Here is a 17,084-nt window from a genome sequence, read left to right as displayed (position 1 = left end):
CGCATTTGGTGACCTCCTAGCATAAACCAGTCTACACCGGTTCAGAGACCCCCAGTCCCTGCTCTGTTGCCCAACTGGATTAAGGAAAGGGGAGTGATCACTCCCCTTTCAATCAGCACCCCAGGGATGTTGCTCAGAGCTCCTCCTGAGGGTTCTGGGGTTTTGCCATCTTGGATTTAAGGTTGGCATTGCAGGCAGGTGACATCACCCAGCTAGGTGACCAATCCCCCTTTCAGGGCTATTTATGGTCTCTCTATTGGGTGTTTCCTCAGATTCAGACTCAAGAAGAATTCCTTTTCAACCTCCACTTTGATTTCTGACTGAAGAAACTGCACTCCAGGACCCGACATGCTGCAACAAAGAAGCAAGACTCTACCTGCAACATTGTACCCATGGCTCCTTCCAGCAAATGCAACCTTTCCCTGGTTGTGCATCCTCTGGAGACAGCCCGTCTTCAGCCTGCACCAGAAAGAAGAAGGAACCTCTCTTGGAGTGAAGGAGTCACGCCCCTGCATCTGCAGACACCAACTGCAATGACGACTGGCTGCGTGGATCCCCTGTCCTGCTGAGCTGGATGGATCCTGCAACACAGGTGGTGGACTGAAGTGGTCCCGAAGGTCCTCTCTTCCAGCTGTCCAACCTGGGTGGAAGTGAGCCCTTGCCTTCCCACGTAGGACAGTACCCCCTTGCACCTCGTCATTTGCAGCTGCCAAGGCTTGTTGGCATCCTCTCCAAGGGATCTTTGGACACCTTAAAGGCTCCAGCCCCCAGCACTCCATCCTGCGACGCACAGTTCACTGAGTGGTTCTCCTGTGGCGTGGGTCTCCTTTTTGAAGTTCTGCATGGGCTCCTTCTTTGACTTCTGTGTCCCCTTCCTGTGGAACTCCTATGGGTGCTGCCTGTGATTTTGTGGGCTCTCTGTGTCACTTTCTCTGCCCTCCTGGGTAGAGTCCACCTGGTCCTTCCTGGTCCCCAGCAGCATTACTTCCCGCCAACCACGAGTTTTGCCTGTGTCAAGGCTTGTTGGTGGAATCCGAAGACGCCAACCTGACTGCAATCCTCTTTCTAGCGTGGGACATCACCTGCATTCTCCAGGAACTCAACTCCATCCTCTAGGGTGCAGTGCTGACTCTCCTTCATCACCGTCAAGTCTTCTCTTGCACCTTCAGTCTGGTGGGTAGGGACTCCTGCCCTTCCTGGACTTTGCTGTGCTTGCTGGACTTGGTCCCCTTCTTCCACAGGTCCTCTTGTCCAGGAATCCACTGTTGGTATCTTGCAGTCTCTTCTGGGATTTGTATTAGTCTTCTTCCCTTCTAAGTGGGTGTTCTGGGGAATTTACAGTGATTTACTCCTGCTTTTCTGGTCACTGGGGGGTGTTGCGGTACTTACCTTTGGGCTTTCTTATTACTCCCAGCTCCCCTCTACACACTCCACTTACCTAGGTGGGGGGCCGACTTTCACATTCCACTTTTATAGTACATGGTCTGTGCTCCACGAGGGCCATTATTCTCTATTGTGATTTCCCTATATTGCACTGTTTTCTAAAAGTTTTTATGTCTATTTCTGTATACTAGTGTATTACTTACCTCTCAAGTGAATATGGCCTCTATGGTATTTTTGGTATTTGTGTCACCAAATTAAAGTACCTTTATTTTTGTAACACTGAGGCCCTCATTATAAGATTGGCGGTAAATGCCGCCTACCGCCGCAGCGACGGCCGCCAAAATACCATCGCCGCAGTTAACATCCGTCTGCCAAATTATGACAACAGCCGGATTTCGGCCACAAGAAGGGCGGAAATCCGGCTGTGGCCATACTGGCGGATAGTGTTAAGGTGGCGCTGCTACCACCAGCACCGCCATGCCAGTAGACCGCCGCCAGCCATATCATGACAAATAATATGGCCTTGTGGTGTTCTGCTGGGGGGCACTGCCGACAGTAGCAGCGCCCCATCCCGTCCCCTGCCGGAAGACCCCCTGGATGCAGGTAAGTTGGGTTTCCGACAGGGGAGGGCGATGGGGGTGTTGTGTTTGTGGAGGGTGTTGTGTGCATCAATGTGTGAGTATGTGCGTGAATGCCAATGTGTGTGTAGTGTTGTTTGAGTGTGTGTATGCATGTGTGAGAATGTGTGTATGAATGGAAATGTGAATGCGTGCCTGCATGTCAGTGTGAATGTGTGTACGAATGTGTGCAATAATGAATGGATGCATGCGTGAATGAATGCGTGTATGCCTGTGTGAGTGAGTGTATGCGTGGCGCGTGTCTGGCAGTGTGCGTGAATGGAGGGGTGGGAGATCGGAAGAGGGGGAGTATGGATGGGGAGGGTGGATGGTGTCTTGGGAGTGGTTGGTGGGGTGGGTGAGCCTCCTACCAGTGACAGTGAAGGAATTCCCTGTCAGTGATAGGGTCTACCGCCATGGTTTGCGTGGCATTACGAACGCCACCAAAAACATGGCGGTACCAGGGTCAAAATGCTGCCGGCGGTACAATAGCGGCTGCCGGGCTGGAGATAGTTATCTCCGGCCCACGGCTGCTACCGACATGGCAGTCGGAGTGATATATTGGTGGGTTGGCTGCAGCCAACCCACCAATGTCATAATGTGGCGGTATCTACCGCCAGCTTGTTGGTGGTACTACCGCCACATTATCACCGACCGCCGGGTCACAATGACCCCCTGAGTGTTTTCTTTTATGTCTGTAAGTACAGTGGTTTTACATGAGCTTTGCATGTCTCGTAGATAAGTGTTGGCTGCTCATCCACAGCTACGTCTAGAGAGCCTGGGTTCTAGGCACTGACTACACTACACTAATAAGGGATACCTGGACCTGGTAAAAGGTGTAAGTACCTTGAGTACTTACCACACACCAGGCCAGCCTCCTACATCTATGTTTTCCAAATTGAAAATTACACTTAAAAGATGTTTCACGGTAATCCCAATGCTATCCTATGGGAGAGATAGGCATTGCAATAGCAATAAATGAATTTTGGGGTTTTCCACTATCTGAACACGTTAAACTTAAAAGTACATGTTTCACTTTTTAAATACACTGCACCATGACCTTGGGGTGAACTAGGGCCTACCTCATGGGCAATTTACATGCAACATGAAGGAAGGTTTGGGCCTGGCAAGTAGGTACATTGTCATCTCGAAATAGAAGTTTAAAACTGGTCACACAGGCTCTTCAGTGGCAGGCCCGAGACGTGTTTGAAAGGCTACTGTAATGGATTGCACAATCATTGCTGCAGTCTCACTAGAAGCATATAATTTACATGAATAAGGCACATACAGTGCACTTTACTGTGGACCTACACATAAATTAAATATGCCAATTGTGGAGAAGCCAAAGTTATCATGTTTATTGTACAGAGTACCTGCACTTTAGCACTGCTCATCAGTGGTAAGTGCCCAAAGTCCTAAAATCCAACAATAATCTGTGAGAAAACAGATGTCCATTGGTCACAAATATTAGGGGAAACCACACCAGAGATGCCAGGTCTACCACATATCTACACTGGCCCTCACCAAATCCTGTTTGTGACATACTTTTGGCTGTGCCAATATGTATTAGAAGAGTGACATAACAATGTAATTGACAATACATATATTGTGTGCATTAATATTACTAATGTAAAGTGGAGCATCTAAATTGTAATATTGAAGGTGCAGTCACAGTAGAGGATTAGAAGTTCATGTACATGTGTATTCTAATGTTTGACAATAACATGCTGAATTGTAGTACTCATGCACATTTCTATCCATGTATTTTGATTTATGTTGCTAGGTTGAATTTCATATAATCATGTTTCATTTATAATTCAAGCTTTCATTTAAAATTGTGAGATGCACTCATCATGTTTTTTGACTGTGCATTGGATGTTTTATTAAGTTAACATAAGCAAAGGCCTGAAACATTTGGTCTCTTGTGTTTAAACTTCAACATGGAATTTTACTTGTGTTGCAATACTATTTCTTTGCAGGTACATTTGTGAGAATCTACAGTTAATGAAAGGCATATTGTATGTTGGAGATAGTGGGGTGTAGGAGGATACGTTGACAAGGACAAGATGCCCTATCGAACTGAGAAGCAAAGACTGTTTGTGTACCGGACAGCGGGAAACATTCAAGGTCATTCAGATGTTCAAACTGACCTAACTCTGCCCCTCCATTGTGAAACAACCTGGTTTTTCTAACATAATTAACAGTCAAAATTCCTAAACTGAATGATAGGAGAAAATAGATCTGTAGTGATCTATTGCTGTTGTATTTTGTTGAAATCTAAAATGTTTAAAAAAAAATCCACCTGCATCATCCACTGGTGCAGGAGCCGGTTGGAGCACCAGTGCGCCAGACATGGCAGTGGTTGGAGGGAGAGAACTGGAAATGACAGGGACAGGCCTTGGTAAGTCATATTGCTCATGGTCATTAAACATTACTAGTATACTCACTGCAAAGGGGATACTTGTGAACTCCCTACCACTATGGCGGGGTTGAGTTTTTAATGGCCTCTTCTCTCTGCAAATCAGCAGGCAAAAGCTCATAATAAATGGATGCTATAAATGATGGTTTAATGAAAAAGTGAACAAAGGATGGATGACTAAATAGAGAATGGATGGATTGTTATGTGAGAGAAAGGATGTGTAGATGGGTGAAAGGAAAGGATGCATAGGTGAGTGAAAAGAGATGCATAGGTGGGTAATAGGATGCCTCCGTGGGTGAAGGGTGGATGGTAACAGGATGCTGGGGTGGGAAACGGTGGATGGTAATGAGTAATACGTGAGTAAATGGATGGATAGATAAAAGGGTAGTTGAAAGGGTGGATACTGGATAGGTGAGTGTATGGATCGACAGGAGGATATATGGATGGCTGGATTCAAATGGTGAAAGACTAGATGAGAGAGTGTAAAATGTAAATGGAAGGTATCAAAGGGTGAATAGAATTAAAAGATACATGGATAATTGCTTGGATCAAGAAGTAAGGGAGCTCTTCTGAAAAGGGATGTGTCTGTTCACCAAATTCTCTTTGTTTGCATGGTTATCAAAGCTTTGGTTCAATAGGGGGGTATTTTGTGTCTACTTCCTTAACTCACTTTAGTTCTTAAGCAAGGCAGATATATATACTTCCCCATCATATCTCCCTCCTAATTAGTCACCCATACTACTATGACATAACTGTATAATTGTTCATTTCAGCAGTGCAATAGTGTTGTCTTTGCAATGTGCATCTGCTTCAGTTAATGCAGCATTTACAAAGTTGTCAATGCATTGCAAACTTAACCCCTTCCCCGCCACGGACGTAATGGTTACGTCCATGGCAGCGCCCGTGTGGCGCCATGGACGTAACCATTACGTCCTGAATGCTTCCCTCGGGAGAAGCGCTAGCGCTCCTCCCGAGGGCCGCCCCCCCACCCCCCTAGGTCAGGGCTGACCGGGGAATCCCTTCCCCTTCCACCCCCGACCCCCCCACCCCCCCCTGTGACGTCAGCGCGCGCGCGCGCGCTGATGTGTCACAGGGGCCTCCCTCGTCGCGCTGGAAGCTCTGCTTCCAGCGCGATTGAAAAAGAAATGCACAAGCATTTCTTTTTCAATCACTTGGGAGGCCCGGAGGGGCTTCAAAGGGAAGGAAAAGTATTTCCTTCCCTTTGAAGTCCCTCCAAGGGTTTCAAAAGCCGGATTGCTTGCAATCCGGCTTTTGAAACCCCACTAGACACCAGGGATTTTTTTTTTTTTTTTAAATTGACAAAAGGGAGCGACCCCTTGGGCAAGGGTCGCTCCCAGGGGGGGCATTTTTTTGAAAAGGCCTTTTCTGCCCCCCCTGGGGGCAGATCAGCCTTATTAGGCCGATCTGCCCTCAGGGGGGGCAGAAACCTCTAGGCACCAGGGACCATTTTTTTTTTTTTTGTTTCATTTTTTTTTATTGAGGTGGGGAGCGACCCCTTAGGCAAGGGTCGCTCCCCTTGGGGGAAAATTATATTTTGGCCATTTCTGCCCCCCTTGAGGGCAGATTGGCCTATTTTGATGAGGCCAATCTGCCCCCAAGGGGGGTAGAAACCACTAGACACCAGGGATTTTTTTTTTTTTTTATTGTTATTGACAAAAGGGAGCGACCCCTTGGGCAAGGGTCGCTCCCAGGGGGGGCATATTTTTGGGAAGGCCTTTTCTGCCCCCCCTGGGGGCAGAAACCTCTAGGCACCAGGGACCATTTTTTTTTTTTTTGTTTCATTTTTGTTTTTTTTGGTGGGGAGCGACCCCTTAGGCAAGGGTCGCTCCCCTTGGGGGAAAATTATATTTTGGCCATTTCTGCCTCCCTTGGGGGCAGATTGGCCTATTTTGATGAGGCCAATCTGCCCCCAAGGGGAGTAGAAACCACTAGACACCAGGGAGTTTTTTCTTTGCGTGAATTTCACGCAAAGGGAGCGACCCCTTAGGCAAGGGTCGCTCCCTGGGGGGGAGGGCAATTTATTTTAGGCCATTTCTGCCCCCCCTGGGGGCAGATCGGCCTATTATTAGGCCGATCTGCCCCCAGGGGGGGAAGAAACCTCTAGGCGCCAGGGCAAATTTTTTTTTTTTTTGTTTTTTTTTTTGTTCTTTCTTTTTTTTAGAGATGGGGAGCGACCCATCAGGCAAGGGTCGCTCCCCTGGGGGGCAAATTGTATTTAGACCATTTCTGCCCCCCTGGGGGCAGATTGGCCGATTTTAGGTCAATCTGCCCCCAAGGGGGCAGAAACCACTAGGCACCGGGGATTTGTTTTCTGGCGCCAATGTCACGCAGGGGGAGCGACCCCGTAGGCAAGGGTCGCTCCCGGGGGGCGGTGGGTGGGGGTTGGGGGGGCAAATTTATTTTAGGCCATTTCTGCCCCCCCGGGGGACAGATCGGCCTATTATTAGGCCGAACTGCCCCCGGGGGGGGCAGAACACTCTAGGCGCCAGGGCAAATTTTTTTTTGTGTTTTTTTTTTTGGTTGTTTCTTTTTTTAGAGATGGGGAGCGACCCATCAGGCAAGGGTCGCTCCCCTGGGGGGGCAAATTGTATTTAGACCATTTCTGCCCCCCTGGGGGCAGATTGGCCAATTTTAGGTCAATCTGCCCCCAAGGGGGCAGAAACCACTAGGCACCGGAGATTTGTTTTTTGGTGCCAATGTCACGCAGGGGGAGCGACCCCGTAGGCAAGGGTCGCTCCCAAGGGGGGGGGGGGTGGGGGTTGGGGGGGCAAATTTATTTTAGGCCATTTCTGCCCCCCCGGGGGACAGATCGGCCTATTATTAGGCCGATCTGCCCCCAGGGGGGGAAGAAACCTCTAGGCGCCAGGGCAAATTTTTTTTTTTTTTTTTTTTTTTTTGTTCTTTCTTTTTTTTAGAGATGGGGAGCGACCCATCAGGCAAGGGTCGCTCCCCTGGGGGGCAAATTGTATTTAGACCATTTCTGCCCCCCTGGGGGCAGATTGGCCGATTTTAGGTCAATCTGCCCCCAAGGGGGCAGAAACCACTAGGCACCGGGGATTTGTTTTCTGGCGCCAATGTCACGCAGGGGGAGCGACCCCGTAGGCAAGGGTCGCTCCCGGGGGGCGGTGGGTGGGGGTTGGGGGGGCAAATTTATTTTAGGCCATTTCTGCCCCCCCGGGGGACAGATCGGCCTATTATTAGGCCGAACTGCCCCCGGGGGGGGCAGAACACTCTAGGCGCCAGGGCAAATTTTTTTTTGTGTTTTTTTTTTTGGTTGTTTCTTTTTTTAGAGATGGGGAGCGACCCATCAGGCAAGGGTCGCTCCCCTGGGGGGGCAAATTGTATTTAGACCATTTCTGCCCCCCTGGGGGCAGATTGGCCGATTTTAGGTCAATCTGCCCCCAAGGGGGCAGAAACCACTAGGCACCGGGGATTTGTTTTCTGGCGCCAATGTCACGCAGGGGGAGCGACCCCGTAGGCAAGGGTCGCTCCCGGGGGGCGGTGGGTGGGGGTTGGGGGGGCAAATTTATTTTAGGCCATTTCTGCCCCCCCGGGGGACAGATCGGCCTATTATTAGGCCGAACTGCCCCCGGGGGGGGCAGAACACTCTAGGCGCCAGGGCAAATTTTTTTTTGTGTTTTTTTTTTTGGTTGTTTCTTTTTTTAGAGATGGGGAGCGACCCATCAGGCAAGGGTCGCTCCCCTGGGGGGGCAAATTGTATTTAGACCATTTCTGCCCCCCTGGGGGCAGATTGGCCAATTTTAGGTCAATCTGCCCCCAAGGGGGCAGAAACCACTAGGCACCGGAGATTTGTTTTTTGGCGCCAATGTCACGCAGGGGGAGCGACCCCGTAGGCAAGGGTCGCTCCCAAGGGGGGGGGGTGGGGGTTGGGGGGGCAAATTTATTTTAGGCCATTTCTGCCCCCCCGGGGGACAGATTGGCCTATTATTAGGCCGATCTGGCCCCGGGGGGGGGGGGGGGCAGAAACCTCTAGGCGCCAGGGGAATTTTTCTTTTTTTTCTTTTTTTTTTTTTTTTTAGAGATGGGGAGCGACCCATCAGGCAAAAGTCACTCCCCTGGGGGACAAATTGTATTTAGGCCATTTCTGCCCCCCTTGGGGGCAGATTGGTTGAGTTTAGGTCAACCTGCCCCCAAGGGGGCAGAAACCACTAGGCACCGGGGATTTGTTTTTTGGTGCCAATGTCACGCAGGGGGAGCGACCCCGTAGGCAAGGGTCGCTCCCGGCGGGGGAGGGTGGGGGTTGGGGGGGCAAATTTATTTTAGGGCATTTCTGCCCCCCCCCCCCTGGGGCCGGCTGAGCTACAGGCCAAACACCACAGGTAGGCACCTTGCAAAAAACACCTCTGTTTTCTGTGAAAAAATATGTTGTGTCCACGTTGTGTTTTGGGCCATTTCCTTTTGTGGGCGCTAGGCCTACCCACAGAAGTGATGTACCATTTTTATCGAGAGACTTAGGGGAACGCTGGGTGGAAGGAAATTTGTGGCTCCTCTCAGATTCCAGAACTTTCTGTCACCGAAATGAGAGGAAAAAGTGTTTTTTGGGCCAAATTTTGATGTTTGCAAAGGATTCTGGGTAACATAACCTGGTCAGAGCCCCGCAAGTCACCCCATCTTGGATTCCCCTGGGTTTCTAGTTTTCAAAAATGCACTGGTTTGCTAGGTTTCCTCAGGTGTCGGCTGAGCTACAGGCCAAAATCCACAGGTAGGCACTGCTTTTTATAAAAAAATGTGATGTGTCCACGTTGTGTTTTGGGCCCTTTCCTTTCGTGGGCGCTAGTCCTACCCACACAAGTGATGTATCATTTTTATCGGGAGACTTGGGGGAACGCTGGGTAGAAGGACATTTATGGCTCCTCTCAGATTCCAGAACTTTCTGCCACAGAAATGTGAGTAACATGTGTATTTTTAGCCAAATTTTGAGGTTTGCAAAGGATTCTGGGTAACAGAACCTGGTCCGAGCCCCGCAAGTCACCCCTCCTTGGATTCCCCTAGGTCTCTAGTTTTCAGAAATGCACAGGTTTGGTAGGTTTCCCTAGGTGCCGGCTGAGCTAGAGGCCAAAATCTACAGGTAGGCACTTCGCAAAAAACACCTCTGTTTTTTTCCAAAATTTAGGATGTGTCCACGTTGCGCTTTGGGGTGTTTCCTGTCGCCGGCGCTAGGCCTACCCACGCAAGTGAGGTATCATTTTTATCGGGAGACTTGGGGGAACGCTGGGTGGAAGGAAATTTGTAGCTCCTCTCAGATTCCAGAACTTTCTGCCACAGAAATGTGAGGGACATGTGTTTTTTTAGCCGAATTTTGAGGTTTGCAAAGGATTCTGGGTAACAGAACCTGGTCCGAGCCCCGCAAGTCACCCCTCCTTGGATTCCCCTAGGTCTCTAGTTTTCAGAAATGCACAGGTTTGGTAGGTTTCCCTAGGTGGCGGCTGAGCTAGAGGCCAAAATCTACAGGTAGTCACTTTGCTAAAAACAGCTCTGTTTTCTGTGATATGTCCACGTTGTGTTTTGGGGCATATCCTGTCGCGGGCGCTAGGCCTACCCACACAAGTGAGGTATCATTTTTATCGGGAGACGTGGGGGAACGCTGGGTGGAAGGAAATTTGTGGCTCCTCTCAGATTCCAGAACTTTCTGCCACAGAAATGTGAGGAACATGTGGTTTTTTAGCCAAATTTTGAGGTTTGCAAAGGATTCTGGGTAACAGAACCTGGTCCGAGCCACACAAGTCACCCCTCCTTGGATTCCCCTAGGTCTCTAGTTTTCAGAAATGCATAGGTTTGGTAGGTTTCCCTAGGTGGCGGCTGAGCTAGAGGCCAAAATCTACAGGTAGTCACTTTGCTAAAAACAGCTCTGTTTTCTGTGATATGTCCACGTTGTGTTTTGGGGCATATTCTGTCGCGGGCGCTAGGCCTACCCACACAAGTGAGGTATCATTTTTATCGGGAGACGTGGGGGAACGCTGGGTGGAAGGAAATTTGTGGCTCCTCTCAGATTCCAGAACTTTCTGCCACAGAAATGTGAGGAACATGTGTTTTTTTAGCCAAATTTTGAGGTTTGCAAAGGATTCTGGGTAACAGAACCTGGTCCGAGCCACACAAGTCACCCCTCCTTGGATTCCCCTAGGTCTCTAGTTTTCAGAAATGCATAGGTTTGGTAGGTTTCCCTAGGTGGCGGCTGAGCTAGAGGCCAAAATCTACAGGTAGTCACTTTGCTAAAAACAGCTCTGTTTTCTGTGATATGTCCACGTTGTGTTTTGGGGCATATCCTGTCGCGGGCGCTAGGCCTACCCACACAAGTGAGGTATCATTTTTATCGGGAGACGTGGGGGAACGCTGGGTGGAAGGAAATTTGTGGCTCCTCTCAGATTCCAGAACTTTCTGCCACAGAAATGTGAGGAACATGTGTTTTTTTAGCCAAATTTTGAGGTTTGCAAAGGATTCTGGGTAACAGATCCTGGTCCGAGCCCCGCAAGTCACCCCTCCTTGGATCCCCCTAGGTCTCTAGTTTTCAGAAATGCACAGGTTTGGTAGGTTTCCCTAGGTGGCGGCTGAGCTAGAGGCCAAAATCTACAGGTAGTCACTTTGCTAAAAACAGCTCTGTTTTCTGTGATATGTCCACGTTGTGTTTTGGGGCATATCCTGTCGCGGGCGCTAGGCCTACCCACACAAGTGAGGTATCATTTTTATCGGGAGACGTGGGGGAACGCTAGGTGGAAGGAAATTTGTGGCTCCTCTCAGATTCCAGAACTTTCTGCCACAGAAATGTGAGGAACATGTGTTTTTTTAGCCAAATTTTGAGGTTTGCAAAGGATTCTGGGTAACCGAACCTGGTCCGAGCCACACAAGTCACCCCTCCTTGGATTCCCCTAGGTCTCTAGTTTTCAGAAATGCACAGGTTTGGTAGGTTTCCCTAGGTGGCGGCTGAGCTAGAGGCCAAAATCTACAGGTAGTCACTTTGCTAAAAACAGCTCTGTTTTCTGTGATGTGTCCAGGTTGTGTTTTGGGGCATATCCTGTCGCGGGCGCTAGGCCTACCCACACAAGTGAGGTATCATTTTTATCGGGAGACGTGGGGGAATGCTGGGTGGAAGGAAATTTGTCGCTCCTCTCAGATTCCAGAACTTTCTGCCACAGAAATGTGAGGAACATGTGTTTTTTTAGCCAAATTTTGAGGTTTGCAAAGGATTCTGGGTAACAGAATCTGGTCCGAGCCACACAAGTCACCCCTCCTTGGATTCCCCTAGGTCTCTAGTTTTCAGAAATGCACAGGTTTGGTAGGTTTCCCTAGGTGGCGGCTGAGCTAGAGGCCAAAATCTACAGGTAGTCACTTTGCTAAAAACAGCTCTGTTTTCTGTGATATGTCCACGTTGTGTTTTGGGGCATATCCTGTCGCGGGCGCTAGGCCTACCCACACAAGTGAGGTATCATTTTTATCGGGAGACGTGGGGGAACGCTGGGTGGAAGGAAATTTGTGGCTCCTCTCAGATTCCAGAACTTTCTGCCACAGAAATGTGAGGAACATGGGTTTTTTTAGCCAAATTTTGAGGTTTGCAAAGGATTCTGGGTAACAGAACCTGGTCCGAGCCACACAAGTCACCCCTCCTTGGATTCCCCTAGGTCTCTAGTTTTCAGAAATGCATAGGTTTGGTAGGTTTCCCTAGGTGGCGGCTGAGCTAGAGGCCAAAATCTACAGGTAGTCACTTTGCTAAAAACAGCTCTGTTTTCTGTGATATGTCCACGTTGTGTTTTGGGGCATATCCTGTCGCGGGCGCTAGGCCTACCCACACAAGTGAGGTATCATCTTTATCGGGAGACGTGGGGGAACGCTGGGTGGAAGGAAATTTGTGGCTCCTCTCAGATTCCAGAACTTTCTGCCACAGAAATGTGAGGAACATGTGTTTTTTTAGCCAAATTTTGAGGTTTGCAAAGGATTCTGGGTAACAGATCCTGGTCCGAGCCCCGCAAGTCACCCCTCCTTGGATCCCCCTAGGTCTCTAGTTTTCAGAAATGCACAGGTTTGGTAGGTTTCCCTAGGTGGCGGCTGAGCTAGAGGCCAAAATCTACAGGTAGTCACTTTGCTAAAAACAGCTCTGTTTTCTGTGATGTGTCCACGTTGTGTTTTGGGGCATATCCTGTCGCGGGCGCTAGGCCTACCCACACAAGTGAGGTATCATTTTTATCGGGAGACGTGGGGGAACGCTAGGTGGAAGGAAATTTGTGGCTCCTCTCAGATTCCAGAACTTTCTGCCACAGAAATGTGAGGAACATGTGTTTTTTTAGCCAAATTTTGAGGTTTGCAAAGGATTCTGGGTAACCGAACCTGGTCCGAGCCACACAAGTCACCCCTCCTTGGATTCCCCTAGGTCTCTAGTTTTCAGAAATGCACAGGTTTGGTAGGTTTCCCTAGGTGGCGGCTGAGCTAGAGGCCAAAATCTACAGGTAGTCAATATGCTAAAAACAGCTCTGTTTTCTGTGATGTGTCCAGGTTGTGTTTTGGGGCATATCCTGTCGCGGGCGCTAGGCCTACCCACACAAGTGAGGTATCATTTTTATCAGGAGACGTGGGGGAATGCTGGGTGGAAGGAAATTTGTCGCTCCTCTCAGATTCCAGAACTTTCTGCCACAGAAATGTGAGGAACATGTGTTTTTTTAGCCAAATTTTGAGGTTTGCAAAGGATTCTGGGTAACAGAACCTGGTCCGAGCCACACAAGTCACCCCTCCTTGGATTACCCTTGGTCTCTAGTTTTCAGAAATGCACAGGTTTGGTAGGTTTCCCTAGGTGGCGGCTGAGCTAGAGGCCAAAATCTACAGGTAGTCACTTTGCTAAAAACAGCTCTGTTTTCTGTGATGTGTCCACGTTGTGTTTTGGGGCATATCCTGTCGCGGGCGCTAGGCCTACCCAAACAAGTGAGGTATCATTTTTATCGGGAGACTTGGGGGAACATAGAATAGCAAAACAAGTGTTATTGCCCCTTGTCTTTCTCTACATTTATTCCTTCCAAATATAGGGGTGTGTGTAAAAAAGACATCTATTTGAGAAATTCCATGTAATTCACGTGCTACTATGGTCACCCCGGAATTCAGAGATGTGCAAATAACCACTGCTCCTCAACACCTTATCTTGTGCCCTTTTTGGAAATGCAAAGGTTTTCTTGATAGCTATTTTTTACTCCTTATATTTCAGCAAATGAATTACTGTATACCCGGTATAGAATGAAAACGCACTGCAGGGTGCAGCTCATTTATTGGCTCTGGGTTCCTCGGGTTCTTGATGAACCTACAAACCCTATATATCCCCGCAACCAGAGGAGTCCAGCAGACGTAACGGTATATTGCTTTCGATAATCTGACATTGCAGGGAAAAGTTACAGAGTAAAAAGTAGAGAAAAATTGATGTTTTTTTCACCTCAATTTCAATATTTTTCTTTTTCAGCTGTTATTTTCTGTAGGAAACCCTTGTAGGATCTACACAAATGACCCCTTGCTGAATTCAGAATTTTGTCTACTTTTCAGAAATGTTTAGGTTTCTGGGATCCAGCATTGGTTTCATGACCATTCCTGTCACTGACTGAAAGGAGGCTGAAAGCACAAAAAATTGCACAAATGGGGTATGCCCCAGTAAAATGCCAAAATTGTGTTGAAAAATTGGGTTTTCGGATTCAAGTCTGCCTGTTCCTGAAAGCTGGGAAGCTGCTGAGTTTAGCACCGCAAACCCTTTGTTGATGCCATTTTCAGGGGAAAAACCACAAGCCTTCTTCTGCAGCCCCTTTTTCCAATTTTTTTGAAAAAAACGAAATTTTCACTGTATTTTGGCCAATTTCTTGGCCTCCTTCAGGGGAACCCACAAAGTCTGGGTACCTTTAGAATCCCTAGGATGTTGGAAAAAAAGGACGCAAATTTGGCTTGGTTAGCTTATGTGGACAAAAAGTTATGAGGGCCTAAGCGCGAACTGCCCCAAATAGGCAAAAAAAGGCCTGGCACAGGAGGGGGAAAAGGCCTGGCAGCGAAGTGGTTAAAATAAGGTATGTTTCCCTTTTCTCCCAGTGTCCACTCAGTCACCTACTAGTACTTCAGTACTTTATTTTTTCCAAAGATATGTCCCAGCAATCCAAATTAAAACTGAAAAATCAATTTTGGCATGTGCCACATTTATGTACAAATTATTAATATCTCATGGCTTCCTTAATGGATTCATGCCAGTACAAATTTTACCCTTTTGGCATTCGTCAACTACAGTGATACATTTGGGGGTACAAAAATGGCCCTGTGACTCATAATCAGTCACATCAAATTCCAGTGGCACTGGAGAACCAGCAATTTACTGCTACTGTGACACTCTTTTTTTCAAAAAAATGTTTGCAGAGAGCACTGTTTATAATTTATCATTTTTATTTTTCTATCTTTCTCTAGCTACTCCTGGTGGACACCCTCCTAATTGCCAGGAGATAGCAGCCCGGCTGCAGCAGCAAAAGCAGGAGGAAATCAACACTGAATATTAGCGGCTGTGACTCTTCAGGAGGAGGAGGATGAGGGCCAGGCAGCTGCCAACATGTCCACCAGTCTGAGCTCCTCCAACCAGCCGCCTGCACCTCTAGCTTCTTAGAGACAACATCACCGTGCCACCAGCTGGCGTCAGACTGTCCATGTCCCATCACTGCTGCCCCCCCATGCTCAGACCATAATTTCAGGCACTATGTCTAGCATTGTGCTCATGGACTGTCGGGTGGCACACAATTAGACAACCCTGGATGATCCCCAGACCCATGAGGGGAGTTACCTCCTTTGACCCTTTTTTAAATGTTTTTATTGGAGGAGATACGCTTGTGGGGGGAGATAGTGGGAAAGGGAGTTGAGATCAGGTTTTTTTGCACTTCAGACTTTTTCTTTGGACTTTCTTTGTGGACTTTCGTTGCACTTTGGTTGGGGATGGGGCAATTTGTTTGGGGAGGGGGATGAGCCTGTCGTGGGTGGAAGTGAATGTGGAGGCTTCTTCACTGCACATGGGTCCAACTCCGATCCAGCCATATATGTGACTAAACAATAGTGGGGCAGCATAAATCCAACTCAATCATAATGTTATACTACCTCTTTATTTTTGCAAAGAAAGAAAGAAGTTCAACAAGAAATAATTGAAAAGTTCTATGGTGGCACTGGCATACTCTTGTAAGTAGAGCTGGTCCTCAAACTCAGGTGGTTTACTCAGAAGTTGGTCAGCTAACACACTTGATTCTAATCAATCATCCTCTTCCTCCTGTTAAGGTGTTTGGGAACAGTGTAATCAGGTGGTATAAAATGTTGGTTAATTTTGATTTTGGCCAATCTCTCCACGTTTTTATGTGAGAGACTAGTCCTTCCCACTGAAATAACTTTGCCAGCTGTGCTGAACAACAACTCAACAGCCACGCTGGCTACAAGACAAATCAGATACTTTATTGCCAGCCTTCTGAGCTCTGGCCACTGGCACATCTTCTCATTCCAATATACCAATAGGTTTTGATTCACAAACACCTCTTTTGGGCCATCCAGATACTCCTGGAACATCCTCTGAAGTGTTATTGGTGCTTCCACTTTCCGACAGCTTTTGCCTTTACCTCTGAACTGGACTTAAGACCTGCCTCTTGAAACCAAGCCAATGCAGAGGGTGGGTCAGATTTTGTTGTTGCTGGTGTTATTGTTGCTTTTATTAGCTGCTGTGTTGAGACAAAACCGCCCTCTCTGGAAGTTGAAGGAGGCACCCCAGAACTGTGGAGTGGGTCTCTAAGTTCCAGCCATTCTTCTTCTTGGTGTCCAGCTTGCTCAACAATCCACCTCTTGGATTTTGAAACATCCCATTCAGAAAAAGGGATGAAAGTGGGAAGAATTTTTTTTGTAACGTGGCTCAAGTCTGGTGACATGGATGTACTCTTTGGAGGATATAATGTTCTTTTGCAGCTTTGGATCACAAGTCTTGTGATAGCTTACGTTCTAAACCAAGGCATGCACTTCTGATGTTTTTGTTCACACCTTCACCTCCATCTTCAAGTGCAAACCTTTCAGGCACCTTCTTTAGTTGGTCTTGAAGCAGTTGCAACAACAGGATAGCTTGGCCCATCATACTGTCCTCCTAGCTAATGTACAGTATGAAAACCTCAAAATGGAGCAGCATCTGTGTCAGGCATTTGAATAGGCCCCCTTTGTCCGCATCCATGGTCATAGCTTTCCCAATTGTATCCCCTCCTCTTGGAATTATATAGTCATTGATCTGTCTATACTGCTCAAACAGACGTTTGCACATATAATAGGTTGAGTTCCCACATGATGGTACCTCCTGTATCAGGACTTTAACTGCTACTCTATTTGCATGCTGAATAATCTGCAACTGCTTCAGTGCTTTAAAAGAATGGCTAAAATGAGTGCAGATTCATTTGTAGGTAGTCAGTATGTTGCTGATTATGGTTCTTTTTTTTTAACAATGTCTTGTAGAACCAGGTTGGTGCAGGGCGGCAAACACAGGACCCTGAAATAGCCACCATCTGCCATGGCCTTGAATACGTTATTGCCATGGTCTGTGGCAACCAATCCGATTCAGAGACCTCTGGGTTGCAGCCATTCAGGCACCTTGCTGTTAAGTTCATCCAAGATATTTG

This window comes from Pleurodeles waltl, chromosome 11 (assembly GCF_031143425.1).
Source record: "Pleurodeles waltl isolate 20211129_DDA chromosome 11, aPleWal1.hap1.20221129, whole genome shotgun sequence".
NCBI classification, from domain to species: domain Eukaryota; kingdom Metazoa; phylum Chordata; class Amphibia; order Caudata; family Salamandridae; genus Pleurodeles; species Pleurodeles waltl.
The sequence above is the reverse complement of the archived record's forward strand: the minus strand, read 5'-3'. Positions refer to the sequence as shown.